The sequence below is a fragment of the Somniosus microcephalus genome, chromosome 5, assembly GCF_052327205.1.
Source record: "Somniosus microcephalus isolate GS21.2 chromosome 5, FLI_Smic_1.0, whole genome shotgun sequence".
Lineage (NCBI taxonomy): Eukaryota > Metazoa > Chordata > Chondrichthyes > Squaliformes > Somniosidae > Somniosus > Somniosus microcephalus.
This window is the reverse complement of record NC_140991.1, coordinates 279082469-279101949: the sequence shown is the minus strand read 5'-3', so window position 1 is coordinate 279101949 and position 19481 is coordinate 279082469. Positions and strand designations below refer to the sequence as shown.

Sequence of the window (19481 nt, the reverse complement as noted above, 5' to 3'; positions counted from 1 at the left end):
CCGAAGGTCTGAGTCAGAAGGTCTTGCGTTCAAATCCCACTCCTGTGAAGCGCCTGGGGACGTTTTACTTTGTTAAAGGTGCTGTATAAATGCAAGTTGTTGTTGCAATGTGCGTTATGGGGAAGTAGTACAGCAGTAAAAAAAAAGTATCAGGAAGACAGACATTGGGATAGAAATCCGTCTTGGGTGGTAGCACAAAATGGGCAGTATCATATCTGCCGCCCATTATACTCCCTGCCTGATATCCAATTCCTTTTAATACAATATAAATGTGAATATTGGGAGGCGCACATAACAGGCAGCCTATGAGGCGACGCCCTAGACAAATTTCTACCCCATTGCATTCTACAGTACCGACGTCTATTTGGCAAATCTACGCCATTCAGAAGTGTGACCATGTAGTAAATTTCTGTGTTATTCTCCAATGAATGTGCTGCCTTGCAACCCTGATTTGGATCAAGGAGTTCAAATGTACAGCAAGATAAGCAGCTACCAATTTGGATTACTATGATTAAGGACTGAACTGTTCCGGTCAGTAGCCCCTCCTGCTCCTTTCACTTTGTAAATGAGTCCTCGCCAGCATTGTTCGTAGAAACACGTTTTTTTTCTTTCACATGAGAGACTTCAATGTGATATATATTTTCTAAAAAAAAATTAATTCTCAGGTGTTGGCATTTAGAGTGAATAATGGGGGAGGGAGAAATCTTCCGTCAGCCTGTCTATATCTAGGTGGTGAGTAAGTGTTTCAGCTGTTGGTTCAAAGGTCATACTGTCGCTCTTTGTGAAACTGAATTGTACGAGTCCTGCTGCTTTAGTTAACCTCAGACACACATACAGCCCTAATGGAAAGTAATTTTACTTCAAATAAAACCATGCACTTTGACCTACCAGCCAGGATGTATTCTTTCACTCCCCGCTAATGCATTACACCATTAGATGTGAGAAAATGAATGAAGAAAATCCAGATTGATTTGGTTGAATACAACAGCGAGAGAGACTGGGTGTCAGCATGCTGCCCTGGCACCTCTGAGTCTGCATTTGAACCCAGCGCAGACTGATGGGATGAAATCTCCTCTTTGTGCTGATTGAAAGGGCCCGGCATGAGATGAGTTTTAACAGTTTCAACCAAGCTCTTCATGTTCACCAAACTTTCCCCCAAATTGCTCTTAACTTGGCAATAATAGAAAGGTTGGTGTGTGAAAAGGGAAAGGAAGAGAAGGGAAGAGAAAAGAGAAGGAAGGAAAGAAGGAAGGAAAGAAGGGTGAAAAGAAAGAGAAAAAGAAAGAATTGTATTTATACAACACCTTTCATGACCTCAGGATGTCCCAAAGTGCTTTACAGCCAATGAAGTACTTTTGTAGTGTAGTCACTGTCTTAATATAGGAAACACGGCAGCCAATTTGTGCCCACGCGTGCCCACAAACAGCAATGGGATAATGATCTGATAATCTATTTTAGTGATGTTGGTTGAGGGATAAATATTGGCCAGGACACCGGGGAGAACTCCCTTACTCTACTTCGAATAGTGCCGTGGGATCGTTTACGTCCACCTGAGAGGGCAGATGGGGCCTCGGTTTAATGCCTCTTCCACTAGTGCAGTAGATGGACTGAGGTATGTTTTTGGGGAAAAATAGAAGGAGCTTGCTGTGTAGCTGGCTGTGGATAAAAGACTTGGGGGATGTTTGTTGTTGATGCTGGAGTGGAAGAAGTGCCCCATTCCCCAGCTCCAACATCGCTCAGACTGATGAGTGCAACACTGACCATCCCTAAATTTAAGAACTGGCAAATCTCCCACGGCACTGCTACAGATTGATATACATCAGGTGCTTGGCTCTCCGCAGTGTTGCTGGTGACAGTCTCAGCCCCCAGTAACACACAGTTCAATGTATATATACAGTAGTCGATCTGCATGACATTCCTCATGAACATATATGTAAAAAAATGCCCCGCTCTTCTTCTCGCTATCTTTTTGCTACACTCTTGTTCACTAATTCTTTCTGTCTTTTTAAAAGGTTCACTCTCAGGATGTGGACTTCACTGGCAAGACTGGCACTTATTGCCCATCCTTAGCTGCTCTGAGAAGTTGGTGGTGGGCCTTCTTCTTGAAGTGCTGCAGTCTGTGTGGTATTGGCTCCGTTTGATACAACTGTGGCATGCGAGGCCACTTCAGAGAGCAGTTAAGAGTCAACTACGGAGTCACATATAGGCCAGACCAGGTAAAGACAAGGGGCTAAAAATTGAGTAGTGCCCCCTTTGGGGCGCTAACTTTGCTGGGGCACTACTTTTAGCGCCATGGAAAAAATTAATGACCCGCGACAGAAATTGAGTGGTAGCGCCCCAAGAAGGAAGCGGGGCGCTACTAGAAGCGCCCCGCCTCCCTCTTAGGGCGCTGCGAGGGAATATTGCGGCGCTACGTGCCGCAGTATTGCAGGCCTTCCTCCCTTTCTTAAAGGGGAGGGACCTTGTGCAGCACGACCTGGGGCCCGGCTGGGCCCCCGGGGATCAGGAGTGCCGGCAAAGAGCCCGGCACTCAAGAGAAGTGCCGGGCTCAAGGAGCGCATCCGGCACTCCGTGGGGGCGCGGGCAAGGAGGCCGGGGATGGGAGCAGAGGCAGGTGCTGGCAGGCGGCCAGCAACAAAAATGGCCGCCCTGCACCTCACCTTTAAATAGCGCCTCCCCGGCCACAGGTAGGCCCCCCTGACCCCGTCGGACATAGCGTTCGGCGGTAAGTCAGGGGGCACTCCCGAAGATCGCGGCCAGGGCGCAAGCGTGACGCTGCACACGGCAATGATGTCATCGTCAGCGGTGCAGCGCCGCGGGGCACGAACGGTTACCGCCACCGCTAACCTCCCACTGAATTTTGCGGGAGGCGTTGGCGGCACCGCACCCGAGCGCTAGTTGCTTTGTGCCCCATTAGCACCCTCTAGGCGCAAAGCAACCGAATTTTCCCCCCCCCAATAGGTTTCCTTCCCTAAAGGCCACTAGTGAACCAGTTGAGTTTTTAGAACAATCTGACAGCTTCATAGTCCAAATTTTTTAAAAACTGAATTAAAATTCTCAGTCCCAGGTTCTCTGGATTATTAGCCCAGGCCTCTAGATTACTAGTTCAGTAACATAACCACTATGCTACCGTACCATTATACTCCCACTTTCTCTCTGTTACAATGATATTTATAGTCCTGTGTCAGTTCAATGTTACTACACCATTCTTTCAGTTACATAAATAAGTAGAAAATCACAAATGTAAGATATTAAATAACATGTAATACTTAAGTCATACATCAAACACTTAAATAACATTGCCCTAACAATGAGACTCTCCATCAATTCAGTTGCATTGAACCTATTAGTAATTTATGCCTCCTTTAAATGGAGTGCAACACAACTGTGTCTGGTCAGGAAGCTTTAGAAGCACTGGGTTGGAGGTTTGAGCGGAGATCATAGTGCCCAGCCCTCAGTTGCTGCAGCACAGTATGAAAGTGGGATTTTGTTTGCAATGATCAAGCCAGCGCTTAATCCATTGCAGCCCCACTGAGCATTGGAGCAGCTCCAACAGCACAGGCCACGAGACCCTTAGCTCAAGGGCCAGGCAGTGAAAGGCCGTGAGGCAAGACTGGGAAGGAAGGTGCAGGTGCAGTTGTGAGCAGGAGCTCGGGTTGTAGCTCACGGACAATCAGAAGAAATACCTGATCAAGTATGGGACCTAAAAGAAGAGTTTAGTGTTAATGATACAGTAAGGTGCCTTGGGCAGTTGCAAACGGGACACATCTACAACCATTTCAGATGAGTTTTAACAGACAGCATAGAATTTTGTATTGAAATAAAATAGTGCTAACATGTGCACTGGAAATTTGTGTGCCTATATTTTTATATATACTGTTTTTTACACATGTATAAACATATGTATAAACATATAATTACACACATGTATACAATTTTATATTACACATATATAGTTTTTTATACATATAGTTTTATACACATTTGCATGCATGTGTGTAAGTACAGTTCATTTGCTGTTCAAACCTTGCCATAATGGCCATCAGTGAGGGCATGTTCTGCTGCAGCTGCCACTTTGTGCAGCGATGCCAATTGCTACAATATATGAATACAGTCTGGCTTTTTCTAAAAGTTAAACGTTTCTTACAGCAGATGCGATTAAGGCAAGATGCTCTGCCAGGCAACAATGGCCGTTTACATGACTAACCAAGCATCATTTGTCAGCGTCTATACACCACAGCAGAAAGCCCGAGGGATCCCAGGAGAGGGGGATTATGGGTGAAAGTAAACCTGTAATTACCGTAAAGTTATATCAGTATTTAACTAGGATTTGTTCCAATACACTTCTGAAAACTACAGTCTATAGCTTATATTCAGACGAAACCTCCTCGTTTCATATCCTTGTTTACTTGCACAGCAATTTTTTCCTACTTATTTTCCCATCCGGTTTGTTTCCAGATCACAGCACAAGCATGAAGGTGCTTTTCTACAGCTTTTTACATTCGGTTCCAAACAGGTCACATTGGGAAAGCAGCTCGTGCAAATCTCACGACACGACCATTCCTTCTGATTGCCTTCCTTGGCAAGTTTAAGCACTACAGTATAATCAGCCAATTCACATCAAGCCTCTTTTCATAGCCTTGTCATAATGTTAAAAGGTGTTTTCGTTAAATGTATTCAAAGGTGGAAGTAGGACTGACAGTGTTATCTGGTTTTTTTTTTAACACTCCTGTAAAATATGAGATTACGCTATTCAAACAGAATATTTACAAAAATACTGCACTGAGCCTTGCCACGAAAGCTGGTGTTCCCGATAAGCTAAACCGAGTTAGCCTCTATCCTTTAGAACTACATTACTATGGTAGGCCAAGACAAAGGTACATTTGAAATCAAGATTCATTGCACCATCACTCACTCTAACTTATTATTTCCAAGGGACTCCTTAACTCTTTCTTCCCTTCGTTCTAAAATAAACAGGCATTAAAATATATGTTTGCCATCACTTAATCACTATTCCCAGACGTACTCCCTTAATTTATCTCATCATCCCTTCGATTCTTTTTAACCTTGCTGGTAGCCCACATGACGGGCCTTGTTCCTTCATCGTGTTTCTCAATTTAACAGGTAAACAAGGATACATTTATTTCTAATGACAGTCCCCACTGCTTATAGCGGGGGTGTTGGTGCTAATGCAATTTGTCCACTATAGGCGGTGAGCAGCAAAACTAAAAAGCGAAGTATATTTAGAAAAACAGGAAATCTCACTGAGCAACCGGGTCTCCTAATTGTTAGCAGTTGCATCCAGAATCTCACCCCTTAGGTAATCGCACTTTAACCAGGTGCGAACAGCTGACTGAAACTGCTTGAAGACCCGACTTCACCTGAAAGTCCTTCTAATCGCTCCATGGCCTTACCCCTCCCTATCTCTGTAACCTCTTCCAGACCTACAACCCTTTGAGATCTCTGCACTCCTCTAATCCTGCCCTCTTCTTCATCCCTGATTTTCATTGCTCCAGCCTTCAGCTGCCTAGGCCCTAAGCTCCGGAATTCCCTCCTTAAACCTCTCCACCTTTAAGACATTTATTAAAACCTACATCTTTGACCAAGCTATTGGTCACCTGTCCTAATATCTCCTTATGTGGCTCGGTGTCAATCTTTGTCTAATACGTAACTCTCCTGTGAAGCGCCTCGGGATGTTTTACTACATTAAAGGTGCAACATCAATGCAAGTTGTTGTTGCTGTTGAAATCAAGAGAGCCTTTTTTAAGTACATGGCAAGTACTTATTGAACTCTGCTTAATATGTTATAAGCGACACCTTTGTAATTGATCCCTATGGTAATGGGAAATGGTCAGCGTTATTTGCCCGATATAGGCGGCTGCCCGTGTTAAGTGTGGACGGTATAAGTGGTGCGGACTGTACAAAAGCAGGAAAAAAACTTTAGCACTGTTTAAGTGTCTTGCCATATACTGACATAATAATGGATGATATCAGCATGCCATTTGTTGTATCTCTTACAAGATAAACCTAGCTGATCTCCCATGAAGCTGCTCACGGGCAGTCTGTTGTCTTGAGCACAGTTGTGATGATTAGTTGCTATGATCGAATTGCATTTAACGTGCTCTTTCCCTTCAAGGGCCACTGCTAAGTAGTTGCTGTGGGAACCTGATTTGAAAAGGCAATTGCAGTTGCTTGTAAAATCCTGAGGTCATTTAGAGATTAATTGTACAGGAAACGTTGTGATATCCGGCACCGACGGGACCGGCGTGTTGCCGATCTATCAAAACTGCCGGACATACAAAGTTAATGTTGAAGCATACGGAGGTTTTCATCTCCGTATCTGACAACAAACACTGTTGCTTAGCAACAGCCTCTAAAGAGTCGGCTGCAGCTGCAAGCGTCTCTAGCTGAAGCTGTTGCTATAGCTACAGACCTTGCAGTGCCTGACTGGGAAAAAAAAAAGAACGAGAACTAAAAAATCTTATAGAAAACGGCTACTGATTTTTGCCGTTAGATCGAGTATTCCGGACATACAACCTCCGGATAAACCAAAGTTTCCTGTAGCTGCTTGTAAAAGCCTGAGGTCATTTAGAGATTAATTATAGCTGCTTGTAAAAGCCTGAGGTCACTTAGAGATTAATTGTAGCTGTGTGTAAATTTCTGGCTCCTAGTCACAAGAAGCCATTCTTAAATTACTTGTTTTCTTTCTCTCTGTATTTTTGGCATCTGTAACAAAGTGTGACTGTCACATTTTTGGGATCTTGCTCTAGATATTTTCACCAGTGCAGCATCACTGGCCATTCCTGTAAAGTGATTTCACATTTGAGAGTATACTTATTCTGTCACATATTTAGGGACGCAGGGATAATAGAGAATCCTTACTCTGTACAGCAGTTACTGGAATGCATCACATGCCACCACACGATTCCCCTCTCTTCAGAAGGCAAATTAAATATACACTCCATCAGATCAAGACTCAGCATCTGAACCAACAGAAGATTTATTTATATAGGACAGGTAAATCAACAATGTACAGTACATCATACCCTTCACTAGCTTCTTCAATACATAAAATAATAAAGACGCTACTCTATTTCTCTCCCTACCTAAGACTTTAAAACAGAAATTCACTTCTTAAGCTGCCAAAAATGCCACAGCTTCAAAGTGACCTCTGCTGGAACAAGTAACGCCTGACCCCAGTCTTCAGTTCTTTCGGCTGCCTCCATTTCTGCGTTACTCCTTCCCCTAGAGCTTGGCTGCCCCCGGCACCATCCCATCCATTTAGCCCACCAGTTCTCTGCTGCTCCCTGTCAATTTGCATACTTTGCTGCCCTGCTCTGATGTCCCCACAATCTCTAAAGTTGTCTCCAACCTTTGCCTTTGTGTCTGCGCTGGCCTTCATGGCCTCTCCCAGACTTTGTTCCACCCACCATGACACCGCCCATTTCTCTCTCGCACCCTGGCCTTTCTTAATATCAACACTTGCCCTGCCCTGCCTTGGCACCCTCTGCTCCACTCCTCTTCTATCTGGGGCTTGCTCCTTCATTTAATATTGCAAACAGCCTCTCCCAACTACTTCACTACCAATTTCAAGCCCCTTCCACTCAGAATCCCGTTCCTTTATAGTTGTTTAAATTTTTAATATGATGCATAGATAGTTCAGTCTGGAGTTAATATGGAATAGTGAGTGTGTATACCTTTCACTCATCCTCAGCTCCACCCCACTCACCTCCCCCCACTTAAACCCAGTTGCTTCATTTAAAATTTTTAAAAAAATCTCACACTATATGATAGAAGTTTTTCAAAGAATGAAAGATTGGGACAAGATAGATAGAAGCAGACTGTTTCCAGTAGTTGAGGGGTCTCGAACGAAGGGCCATAGATACAAGATTAAATTTAAGAGATTTAGAACAGAGGGCAGGAGAAACTTCTTCACACAGGGAGTTGAGGCGCTGTGGAATTCACTTCCAGGGTTCGTAGCTGAGGCAGAAACTATGACAACATTCAAGTTTAGATTGGATAGGTGGATGAATGAAAAGGGGATGAAGAGATATGGGAATACGGCGGGTAAACATGGTTTGAACTATCTGCTCAACTGGATGGTAAATGCCGACATAGACAGGTTGGGCCAAATGGCCTGTTTCTGCATTGCAACTTCTATGATAGTTCTCAGTGTAAAATACAAAATAGCCTCTCACCTCTGCCCTTCACTACTTTGGAACTTTAACCTCTGACCTCATCCTCATGTTCTGGTAACCTCCCTCCACTAGCCCCACTACTCTAACCATGGCCCTGCCCTGTTCCACTTTCCTGTGGCATAACACGTCTTCATTATAAAGTGAAAATGACATCTTGCTGGTTCACTTCAAATACGAAACAACCTCTCAAAAAAAATTACTTTTTGCTCTCACAACCTTTCAGCTTTTACCTTTGCCTCCCTCTCCTCACTTACCTCCACCCCCCACTACTCCAACCTACCCCACTGCTCCACCCACCAATCCCCTTAAAGAAATCTGACCCCACTATCCTCTACAAAATCCTAGTTTTTACATTAGAAATGGCAATAGACACCTCCTTCAACTTTCCTTCATCCCCTTTCCCCTCACAAATATCTTTTAAACACCCATGCCTAGCTCCTACCTTTCTCTTTCCACCTCCATCCAAATTTTAAAATATTTCCAACACTCCAAGGGATATGGAGATAGGACGGGAAAATTGAGTTGAGGTCGATGATCAGCCATGATCTTATTGAATGGTGGAGCAGGCTCGAGGGGCTGTATGGCCTACTCCTGCTCTTATTTCTTATGTTCTTATGTTCCAATCCCACTCTCCTTAAAAATCTGTGCAACACTCGGGGCCCATACCTATTCTCCGCTTATATATTAAAAGACTTCCATATAATGCAGACTTCCTCTAAATTGTGCACTTTTTTCCTTTGATTCACCATGAGCAACAGCACGGAGATCCACTGAAACCTACAGCTGTCCTGTCAACTTTCTCCATTATAAACACCTGTTTCCATTTATAATGGATAATTGCCTATGTAAACTGGTCACGCTGTAATTATCCCTCCCACCAGTAGAGGTGCTGTAGCGCCACCATTGACATGGAAGATGTCATTACAGTGTGACAAGTTTACATTATACACATAGACATAAGAATTTTTAAAGGAAATATAAAAATAGACAGAATGTATGATTTTAAAATGAGGATTGAATTATGTCTGTGCACCCTGATCCAATTATTCCCCCACCCGTAACCAACGTTCCCCCTAAGCTGTGCGGGCACCCAGTCACGCATCGATCGGGAGGTCCCACACAGGCTGCTCACCAGCTGTTGACACTGGAGAAGATACCACACAGCAAATTTAAAGGGACCATGCAAAAAAAAAAATTAGAGGGAACATTGCTCCAACCCCATTTTACCTGAAGGTTACACTTTGTCTTGGCTGCTCATCTGTAATGCCATGGGGGAAGGACCAGTGGGGCTTTTGTGATGGGGAAGAAGTAAAACAAACCGTCTCTTCTTTCAGCTTGTCTCCCACTCTTTGTCACCCTCTTTCTCTGTACGGCCATCGCACAGTTTCTCATACTGTCATCTCTAGTTTCTCTCTACTGCTCTGATTCCTTTTCTTATTCTTTCTTTCTCCATGGAAAAATTGACAAGGCATCCATTCTAAATAAGCTCAGATCATCCAGACCTTTCAAATCTTCAATCTACCACTCTGAACCAATTATTGACAGGAAAAATGAAGCAACAAGCTTGCTTTTTTTTTTTTAAGTATGGCATGTACCATGTAATAAAAGGTAGGCACCAGCCAGTGGAGATGGCTTCAATGGCCGATAGATAGGCGAGATAGAAAAAGCATCTATTGCGACAAGGGTGTCCATTAGAAAAAGCTCAGAGGGAACTGTAGCTTCTTGTTACTTTCTCTGCTGAGATCTCATTTAATCTGCACTGCAAACTCTAGCTGGTCATTAACAGGTACAAATAAACAGACTTCAAATTGCAACAGATCATACACTTCAGCTTTTGCGGTTAGCTTGCTAGCATTTGAAGTGCCATTCAAGGATTTTTGCAGTCACTCAACTGTGAAAGGCCTCTGTCAGAGGATATCTCGTCTCTCTGTAGTCTGGACCATTAACTTTGAACACGTCATCTCAGTAAAACAGAAACTCAACAAGGACACCAAACAAGAATAGAAAAAAAATTATACAGGTCTCAGTTCAGTTTGCACACATCAGAGAGTGCAGTGCATGCTATACATTTTAATTTTTTTCCTTCAACATCGCCCTTCTTTTAAGAATATTATACAGACATTTTGTATACAAAGCACATCATCTCCCCCACTATTCACCAAATATTAAACCTGAGCATTAATTGGCTCTGACAAGTATGAAAAACCTGTCCAAAGGACTCACCCTCTGCAATTATCCATGCAAGAGACAAGGCCAATTACTGCCATCTTCAATCTTTTTAGATCTCTTTAAAAATATGCATATTTTCCAAATAAACAGCAGAAATTGCAATAATGGAAGTGTGCCTCCCTTCTATTTTGTGGCGCCATTTGGTTAGATTCATTAACTTCATCGTAATCTGTGTGTCTTTTCTCTAAGAGAAGGCAGAGAGATGACCTGCAAGAGGTCTTTAAAATTATGAAGGGTTTGATAGGGTAGATGTAGAGAAGATGTTTCCACTTGTGAGGGAGTGCTAAACTAGGGGCCATGAATATAAGAAAGTCGCTAATAAATCCAGTCGGGAATTCAGGAGAAACTTCTTTACCCAGAGAGTGGTTAGAATGTGGGAACTCACTACCACCAGGAGTAGTTGAGGTGAATAGCATAGATGCATTTAAAGGGAAGCTAGATAAACACGAGGGAGAAAGGAATAGAAGGATATGCTGATAGGGTTAGATGAAGTAGGATGGGAGGAGGCTCGTGTGGAGAATAAACACTGGCATGGTCAGTTAGGCCGAATTGCCTGTTTCTGAGCTATAAATTCTACGTAATTCTATATAATAATCAACATTATAATTTATTTTTAGAAGTTGGGACTGAAAGGCTTGACTGTCTGTCACTGTGTCAATAATGGTTTCCGATTATTTGCATGGGAAGAAATGACTTGAAGAGTTACCTCAGTGCAGTTAATGGGAAGTAAAACCTTTTGCATTGATCTTGGCAGCTCAGTGTTTTGTGCTTGGTGTGAGTACATCCTAACTGATGTTCACATTTTGCTAACGAGTAAATGCATCCATCACTCTGAGATGCAGAAGGGGTATCGAAGATTAAGGGATTCTTTAACTGAGGTGCTTAAAATGATTAAAGGAGTTGATAGAGAGAAGCTATTTATTTTTAAAAGTTGGGACTGAAAGACTTGATTGTCTGTCACTGTCAATAATGGTTTCCGATTATTTGCATCGGAAAAACTGACTTGGAAAAATTACCTTAGTGCAGTAGAGTAGATAGCGAGAAGCTATTTCCTCTGGTGGGGGAAGTCCTGAACAAGGGGTATAATCTTAAAAATTAGAACTCAGCCGTCCAGAGATGAAGTTAGGAGGCACTTCTTCACACAAAGGGCAGTAGAAATCAGGAACTCTCTTCCCCAAAAAGATGTTGAGGTGAGGTCAATCGAAAATCTCAAAACTGAGATTGACAGATTTTTGTTAGGCAAAGATATTAAGGGATATGGAACCAAGGCAGGTAGGTGGAGTTAAGATACAGATCGGCCATGATCTAATTGAATGCCCGAACAGGCTCAAGGGGCTTAATGGCCTACTCCTGTTCCTATGATTTACTGTATATATCAACGGCACTCAAATTGGGTTGTGTGGTTTTAATAAGAAGCCTGTTTATATGGCTCATGTGGAATTAATGTATTGGATTAGTATCTTCATTAAAATAGCAGACAAAGAAGTTCACGTGAATCTTTAATGTGTTTGTTAGGAATACAGGAAACTCTTTGGTGTCCGGCACCGACGGGACCGGGATGGTGCCGGTTGATTAAAAATTCTGGATGACGGAGAGGGTTATCTACCGAGTCTATTTTTAACAAACAAAAATAAAAAAATCAAGAAATGTGCAGTATACAGTAATTGGGCATCTACAGAATGTTGTGTTAAATGGATGGTGGAAGATGCTTGATTAAGTACAGTACTGCCAGTTGAGAGTAATCCACAACTCTTTAATTACTTAACAGTAAAACAAAACTTATACAGTAAACAGAAAAATGGCGGATCAGAAGAGACTACCGGCAGCGCAGGAGAGTCAGACTCCTGTTATTGAGGTGTTCAGACTTCCGACAGCGCCAAGAAGCGGCAGTTTGGAGAACTACCCCCACTGACCAACTCGGCCACCGCGGGAGACTCGGACTTGGACTCGGCAGCATTTCCGGTTATTGAGGTGTTGTTTTCAGAGTATGAATTTTGCCGGTTAATAGAGAATTCCGGATATTTAGGTGCCGTTTAAACGAGAGTTTCCTGTATTGCAGTATTCATTTCTGCTTGAAAGCCTTGGCCCTTTTTGATATTTCAATACATAGCTGCCTGTAAAACTGACATATATCCTACTTATTTCTCCGAGTATTGACGATACTCCTCTCGTGCAAGTCCCCCGTGACAGAAGGGTCTTTGGCTAGATGTTTAAGACCTGGATGTAAAATCCATTGAATAAGCCTTTGCAGGAACAAAATACCTGGGGGGTGAAATCAGACTGTGCCAGAGCCTCAGCTATATTTTTAACTTGCCAGCCATGCCATCTGTCACTCTGGTACCATCCCACAGGCACCGAAGGGAAGTCAAGTTGCCTTGAAATCAAATGGAAACTAGCCCAAACATTTGAATGGCTTACCTTACTCAGTAGATGGCTGACTGTTGTGTGAATTATGGACTCAAATTGGCCCCTTTATATTATTTAACAATCATGTCACACATCCTATGATACAAGCCCCAATCCACAACAAGTTCTGTCATAACAGTACAGGCAAGGTGAGGGAGAGTGAAAACCACTGCAGGCCTCTTTACAAGAGAAACTTCTTGCAACTCAACTTACAGCATTCAAGGTATAATGTTTCAAATACTTACAAATAAATGTACTCCATTTAAGAGTAGAGAAAAGCGATGACTAACTTGCAGATCGATGAATGGATATACCTTCCCTCTTTTAAAAGGGGGCAATTTTCCCTTCCTGGCACTGAAGCAGTTTGACTTAGTGCTTGCTGACATCCCACTAGTCAACCTCACAAGAGTTTGCCAGGTTGGCATGAATTAGCCACGCATGAGACTGGCGCTGGAAGCGATCTGGGAGTGGGGAGGATGAAAAATTGCATGCAGAAATGAAATAAATGATCAGATAATCTGTATTTTTTTTTTTTTTTTTTTTAAGAGATGTTGGTTGAGGGTAAATGTTGGCCAGAACACCAGGGGGATGGGGTGGGGTAAATTCCCCTGTTCTTCTTCGAAATAGTGCGATGGGATCAAGGGATATGGGGAGAAGGCAGGAACGGAGTACTGAATTTGGATGATCAGCCCTGATCTCATTGAATGGTGGAGCAGGCTCGAGGGGCCGAATGGCCTACTCCTGCTCCTATCTTCTATGTTTCTATGTATGTTTCTATGGGATCTTTTACATCCACCTGAGAGGGCAGATGGGGCCTCGGTTTAATGTCTAATCTGAAAGACGGCACCTCTGACAGGTTGCTGATCAGTGAAGCCTGGTCATGGGACGCTACGCTGTGGGTGCCACGGGGAAAATGCTGCGTGTGATATAAATGCTGCCAGCTGTTTATCTTGCCCCCCGCCAACAACACCTCCGGAGGCAGGTACAGCACATCCTCACCTGAGCCCATCTGTTCAACCCCCTCCCCCCCCAAATAAGCAACACTGAACAGACTATACCACAGGGTTGCTGCCCTTGGCGCACTTGAAAGGTTAACAGTATAAGTGTTTTCTCAAATTTTCCGTAGCTAGTCAGTGGCTATCACAACTGAATCTCTGTGGCCCATTAACTTTACCGCTCGGCGATCAAGCAGTTTTCCTTGTAATAAAGCCAGGAGCTTTTCCCCCTGATACATCCCAGTTACAGCCCGTGTGTCTCTGGATCCAGAAATGTTACTGAATGGCTGAACGTTACCGAATGGACCAGGAAACCGCAACCGCTCCCCTCAATGAGCCAAAAATTCAAGGTAAAGGACCGCAAAGCGATATTTATCCTCAATTCTCCAGTGCAGAAATAGCAGGATTGGACTAGAAACCCAATCCTTCCCGCAGAGCAAAAATGCCAAGTTCAGACCAAGCCCTTCTCCCTCCCTCGCAGGAGCAGACGTTCCGGGGTCAGATCACAAGCCCACATTAAACCCCCGCCCCCCCCACACTCAGCAGAAATTCTGGGATCTGGCCCCAACTCCCCATTGGATTTCCCCATCCTGAGAGAATGTGCCCCCCTCCCCCCAGTAGGGCAGAAGTAATGAGAACATACCCCAACCCCTTATTGTAGTCCCCCCACCCCCCACCTTCACATTGAGCAGAGATATCATGCTATCCTTCCTGCACTTGTCCTCCACCCACGAGCATGGCTATGTGGATAGAACCCCTCCCACTCCAAACTGTACTTGGCATCTCCGGCACTGAGAAGAGATATAGTGAGAGCACCCCCTCCTCACCCACTGAACAGTACTTAGGTTTCTGGAGCCCCACCCCGAGCATTACTAATGTGATTGGAACCCACTCCCCTCAGTCAAGCAACTCTAATGGAGAAGCAATTGTACAGTGGGCTTCACTAGAGAATAAATTCTTTCTTTTTGATGCCAAAGATCGAGGTACGTTTCATTCGTCAAGGTGGCAGAGAGAATACAAACCAGGCCTATGTTTCCTCTCTAAAGACAGCAAAGGAAACCCAATCAATCATCGCCTCCAGAACCGTTCTTGATGACTTCCCCAAGAGTCAACACAGGCCCTCAATCATCAACGTTGGCATCGAAATTCCTGTCGGAACCACGATGGAACTTAAAGAAAGCACACCGGGAAACCTTCCAAAGGTCAGTTGACAGCAACATCAGGTGGATCCCGCCAACCACCAATGCCTTCAACAGATTTATAGAAATGATTAAAGTTGCCACAAAACGCTGTATACCTCGGGGGTTTAGAAAGACATATATTCCTTGTTGGAAGAAAGCGAGGCTCTCTACCAGGAGTATTGGCTGAACAAGAACCCAGTCACAGCCACTACAATGCTGGAGTCCTTGAACTCAGCGAGACGTGAAAAGTGGAGGAGCCTTGTGGAGAGGACCAACTTCACTCACTCCAGCAGGAAAGCATAGGCCCTGCTCCGTTAACTTGGTGGGGCAAATCCCACCTATAAACACAGGATGACCATCAGAGCGGACGCCAATGCATCCCACTTGATACAAACATCAACGGTTCCGGTGGACAATGAAATTCGACAGCTTTCGAAAAACTTGATGACAGCACCAAGATCGTCAATTATGTCTGATCCATTCACCTTGGATGAACTAAACGCAGCCCTGTCGACAACCAAATCTGGAAAAGCTGCTGGTCCAGATGGTGTTTACACAGAATTCATAAAAGCACTGGGACACAAAGTGAAGAGGTGGTTGACTTCCTTCTTCTCCGAGGTACTGGCAACCGGTAAAATTCCACCTATTTGGAGGGAGACTAAAATAATTGCCCTCCTGAAGTTGGGGAAGAATGCTTGTGAAGCCTCCAGCTACCACCTGATCTCCTTACTTTGCACTTGTTGTAAAGTGCTGGAGAGGCTACTACTCCACAGACTAGCTCCCATCATCGAGCCAACCATTCCTGCTGCAACCAAGTACAGTTGTAGCTTTAACAACACACATCGAAGCAGGCTTCCAGCGCCAGCTCAAGACCACTGCAGCACTTGTGGACCTGTCAGCGGCGTATGACACAGTATGGAAGGATGGACTGCTTTTCAAGCTCGCCACCATTTTACCCTGCAGAACAACGATCCATCTTCTCAACTCCAGTCAAGCAATATCTCCCTTCTACATTGGCCATCATTTGGGTGATAAGAGCCCACAGCCATCAGCTGAACAACTCCAATTAGCCCTCGCCCCGAGCATCGTTTTGGTGACTGGAACCTAGCTCCTCAACTGAGCCCATCTCTTCCCATCCCTCCCTCACCCCCCGAAAATAAGCAACACTTAGCAGCCTGGAACCAAACTCTCCATCCTTCTTTCCATATCCTCCCCTCTCGCTCTTCCCATATCCTCCTTCTTTCTCCCCGAGTGTCAGCAGTGGCTCAGTTGGTAGCACACTCGTCTCTGCGTCAGAAGGTTGTGGGTTCAAGTCCCACTCCAGGGACTTGAGCACGTAAAGCTAGGCTGACACTCCAGTGCAGTGCTGAGGGAGTGCTGCACTGTTGGAGGTGCCGTCTTTTGGATGAGACCTTAAACCGAGGCCCCGTCTGCTCTCTCAGGTGGACATAAAAGATCCCATGGCACTATTTCGAAGAAGAGCAGGGCAGTTATCCCCAGTGTCCTGGCCAATATTTATCCCTCAACCAACATAACAAAAACAAACAGATTATCTGGTCATTATCACATTGCTGTTTGTGGGAGTTTGCTGTGCACAAATTGGCTGCTGCGTTTCCCACATTACAACAGTGACTACACTTCAAAAGTACTTCATTGGCTGTAAAGCGCTTTGAGACGTCTGGTGGTCATGAAAGGTGCTGTAGAAATGTAAGTCTTTCTTTCTTTCTCTCCTATCCCATCATTCCTCCTTTGCCCACTCCTTTTCTCCCCCTCCCTCCTCCTTTCCCCTCTTCCTCTTCTCCCCTCCTTTGGTCTTCTTCCTCTTCCCTTACTTCCTTCTTATCCTTTCCCTACCACCCTCCTTTCCCCTTCTCCTGCACCTCTCTTCTCTTCCCTTCTCCCTTTGCTTCTCCAACTCTCTTCCGCTCTCCCTGCACTTTGTTCACCCTCCAATCTGCCTCCTTTCTCCTACCCTTCTTGGTCCAATTCAGCTATCGCCCATCCGCTGACCCTGCTTGACCTGAGCACTGCCCTTAGCCTCATCTATCTGTGTCAACACTGCTGGGGATCAAACAGTATTGAAAAAAATCCCTCCTATATTTATCTTCTCCTTGCAGGCTATCTCTGAAAGGCTCATTAATATTTACTATCAACAATTAGTACATTAAAAAGAAGAAAAAGCAAACACAAAAAGTGGGCACCAATGCATAATAAATGTCTGCTTCCAAAAACAGTGACTGGCTACCAGTGGTGACAGTGAAGACTCAACAGCATTTCTGCTGAGCTGTAACAGAGAGCTAATTAATATATGTGTGATGAAATAACTCTGTGTTCTGGCATTTGTATTGTCTGTTGTTGTTGTACTTGCTAATGTCTGGAATGTTCTACAGATGTAACCACTAATGCGCCTCCCTAGCCCCGCCCCTCTGGATCCTCCGGATTGGTGTGTGTCTTACTCATAAGGGCTGGGTCGGTGATGAATGATGGCTGCCTTGTGTTAACTCGATGCCATGTTCTTACTTAATAAAAGCCTTTAGTTTTAAGCTTTAACCTCTTGGATTCAGGCAGTTATTTGGCACATCAATTTTATTAAGTAACAACTTTTGGAAGATGGATCGATTTTTGAAACCAGAGCGTCTGGATATCGATCCCCATTCGGCAGATGCGTCGAAGAAATTTACGCATTGGCTTCGATGTTTTGAACACTTCATCGCATCGATCGATCCGACGGTTAACAAGTTGGGTCTTCTAACCAACTTGGTAAGTCATCAAACTTACTCTATAATTGAAGATATTACTACATATGAAGAGGCCCTCGCAGTTCTTAAGGCCCAGTACCTTAAGTCGGTTAATGAAGTATACGCCAGGTATCTTTTGTCTACTTGCAGGCAATTACCCGAGGAATCCCTGGACGATTTCCTGCAGGACCTTAAGGCTTTGGCTAAGGATTGCAACTCCAAGGCTGTCTCTGCCATAGTGTATCAGGAAGAAGCCATCCGCGATTCTTTCCTCTCTGGCCTCCGATCTAATTATATTAGACACAGACTCCTCAAGAACGACTCGTTAGTTTTAAAAATGGTCGTCGCTACTGCTCGATCATTAGATGCAGCCCAGAAGAATTTAGAAGTGTATGCATCAGCCCATGCGTCTCTCTCAGCCTCGTGTGTTCCGAGTATGGAGGCATCCATAACATCAATGGAGCCCCCACTTAATCCTATTGTTGCGGCTGTACCCCATGGGTCTAAGTTTTATTTTTGTGGCCAATCTAAACACCCCAGGCAAAGATGCCCAGCCAGAGAGGCCACCTGTTTTAAATGTAAGAAACGGGGACATTTTAGTAAAGTGTGTAAGGGTAATCCTGTACCCGGTGTCTTCTCTGCTGCCGCCTATCGTTTTACTCTAGCCTCGGCTACGGTTGACCAGACCATACCGTGTTCCTTGTCAAAATCTATGATGGACATCAAGATTAATGGTCGTCCTACTGGGTGTTTGATAGACTGTGGCAGTACTGAAAGTTTTATACACCCCAACCTTGTTAACTCCTGTTCATTGAAGGTGTATCCTACTTGTAGTGTATGTGCTTTAAGTCAGAACTACTTTTTACAGCTCCTGTATACTGTAGTACCGGCAGTAACCACACCGGTATATAAGTGTGCGCATGCCTCTGTACTCCAGTCCAGAGATGACCCTCCTCCAGTAAAGACCTGTTGTTTGTTTATGTACAGCATCCGTGTAATTCTTTATCCACTGAACCACGGATCTAACAGTGGCGACGAGTGTTGATGCGAATCTACCGGCAACATTAAACAAAGAAAAAAACAGAAAAAAATAGTCGAGTCCAGGAACACGGGCATCGACCGCAAGCAACCGCCCAGCAGTCAGGCAGAGACCCAACTTCGCTGGGGAGGCTGTGGAGAGCCGGGCTTGGTTCCCCAGCCACAACGAGCAGCAAGAGACCGACGACAGGTCCAGAGCAGACCCTTCCCGAGCAGCGGCGGCTGGAGCCGACCGACGGCAGAGAAAGAGAGCCGGGCAGCGTCGACGGGGTAAGAAAGAGGGTGAAGAGAGCAGGGCGCAGCCGGGGATTGATCACCGAGCGGCGTCGAGGAAAAATACTGCAAACCGGAGAGAGGGTAAGAAACAGCCGGGTTCTAGACTGAGCGGCGTTGACAAATATCAAGAGAAGAACGCGCAGAGCACAGCCAGGGATCACGGGCTGATCAGGGTCTGCGGGGCGAAGCAAGGGGAGATGCCATTGAGCCGCGGAGAAGGAGGGAGAGCGCAGGAGGCGCCATTGAGCCGCGGAGAAGGAAGAGCGCGGGAGACGCCATTTTGCAAAGCCGCAGCGGAGAAGACGGGCGAGCGCGGGAAGGAAGAAAAGCGTGGGAGACGCCATTTTGTGCCAGCAGAGAAGAAGGGGAAGCGCGGGAGGCGCCATTGGGGATAGTTAACGCACAACCAAGGATGCCGAA

General features: G+C 44.8%; 1 protein-coding gene and 1 long non-coding RNA gene across 6 annotated transcripts in view; one reads left to right on the top strand and one right to left on the bottom strand.

Moving 5' to 3' along the window:
- LOC147117753 (catenin delta-2-like) overlaps positions 1–19481 on the bottom strand; it is a 1234825-nt gene that overhangs the window by 470655 nt on the left and 744689 nt on the right. The window lies entirely within an intron of this gene.
- Positions 1504–17559, top strand: LOC147117754 (uncharacterized). Its single transcript, XR_015078528.1, has 3 exons — positions 1504–1612; positions 2013–2216; positions 12196–17559. It is a non-coding gene; the product is annotated as an uncharacterized LOC147117754 (long non-coding RNA).